This window comes from Acanthamoeba castellanii (genome assembly GCF_000313135.1).
Source record: "Acanthamoeba castellanii str. Neff unplaced genomic scaffold scf7180000082832, whole genome shotgun sequence".
Lineage (NCBI taxonomy): Eukaryota > Discosea > Longamoebia > Acanthamoebidae > Acanthamoeba > Acanthamoeba castellanii.
This window is the reverse complement of record NW_004457658.1, coordinates 2,287-3,831: the sequence shown is the minus strand read 5'-3', so window position 1 is coordinate 3,831 and position 1,545 is coordinate 2,287. Positions and strand designations below refer to the sequence as shown.

The window sequence follows — 1,545 nt, the reverse complement described above, 5'->3', positions numbered from 1 at the left end:
CCTTCCTGATCTCGTTCACGAGCAGACACGTACGTCTTGTAATCGCTTCGTGCTGCCTGCGGTTGTTATGACTGTCAAAGACAAGTCCATCAATCTGGAAAATGTAAATGTGTCGAAGACGAACCTGAACACACGGGAGTTGAAGAGATCGAGCACGGAGAGCGCCTTGCTCCTGCTGCTGAAGTCAGGAGATGCGAGCCATAGCAAGCAGATAGCCTCGAGTCTGTGTCGAAGTTCTCGCCACTGCGCGTGAGTGGGACGGGTGGTACGAGGGGAGAGGACGTCGAGGGGAGTTCTGGGAGGAAGCGACGGAGCAAGTTGCAGATAGGTCTGCAGAAGTTCGAGCACGTTCTGGAAGTGCCGCTCTCGGTCAGGTTCTCCGCTCCCTGTGTTGATGATGAACCTCCGCTGCACGTCCCCGTCCAACTAACGCCAAGTTGTTAGTTTGATATCGCTTCTGTGCTACTCGAAGATGTTGACTTACCTCATGATCGAGATCCTCCAGGTGGGCCAGCATGGCTGAAAGGCCCGCCAGCAGCACCTCATCAGCGTACTTGGCGAATAAAAAGGCGAGCGCGTTGACTCCTGACTGTCTCTCTTCCATTCCAGTGGCCCACGCGAGTGATCGCACGACACGCAAGGTAATCTAAATGCCAATAGTCAGTCGTACATCTTCGGATCGAGAAGCACACGCAGTGCGAAAGGAGAGCGTACTCGCTGTCGTGAGAGCACCGGTATGTCAATATGCGGGAGGCAATTTAGAATGCCAGCAAGCACGCGAGGTTCCGGCTCGCCTGTTTCACCCCAGATGCTGCTGAAGAACGCCAGGAACTTGGTTTGATACGGCTTCATCTGCACACGAGGACGGCATAGGATGAGCGATAGCTGTCGTCCAGATCAAAGGGGAGGTAAGGACGAGAAGAAGCTTACCAGGTCTGCTTGATGCTTGAGCATGCAAGAGAGGACGCTAAGGCCAAGCGAAAGCTGGAGGACTATTACGTTCGTTCCGGAGTGAGGCAGCTGGAACAGCACCATAGCTAATCCTTGCCGTGCATCGCGCTGCGCCTGCACCACAACATACTCGTTACTCTTTCTTGCAGATGACCTGAAGCAGAGAGCCTGTGAATTCCTCCAGACGTACAATGGCTTGTGCTATCTGCTCCAGCAGGTGGTATTGTTCGCTCGACACGGCCAGGCTCTGCCACGCGAAGAGGAATTGGGTGGCCGTTTGCATCTGTCGACTGTAGCTCTCGCCTCCTTCTCGCACGTAGGCTTCGTTGAGCGTCCGCAAGTAGCTGAGTATCAAGCTGAGGTAGTGGTGCGGCGAGGAAGACAGCAGCGGCGTCGCAGTTGACGACGAAGCGGAGGAGCTCATGGGGGGAGAAGATGACGGTGCCGACGAGGTTACGTCCTTCTTATCGACGGGCTGTGATTGCTCTTTCTCTCGGTTCCGTGATCCCTTCCATTCAGCGTTGTCTTCGTCCTTCGTCTCCCAGTCTCGCTCTCGATCATTCTTCGCGCACGAGGTCAACCGGGCGATGAGAT

At 55.1% G+C, this 1,545-nt stretch overlaps 1 pseudogene; it reads right to left on the bottom strand.

The window, feature by feature from the left end:
- Window positions 1-65: 65 nt before the first annotated feature.
- ACA1_001040 overlaps window positions 66-1,545 on the bottom strand; it is a 2,070-nt pseudogene continuing 590 nt past the window's right edge.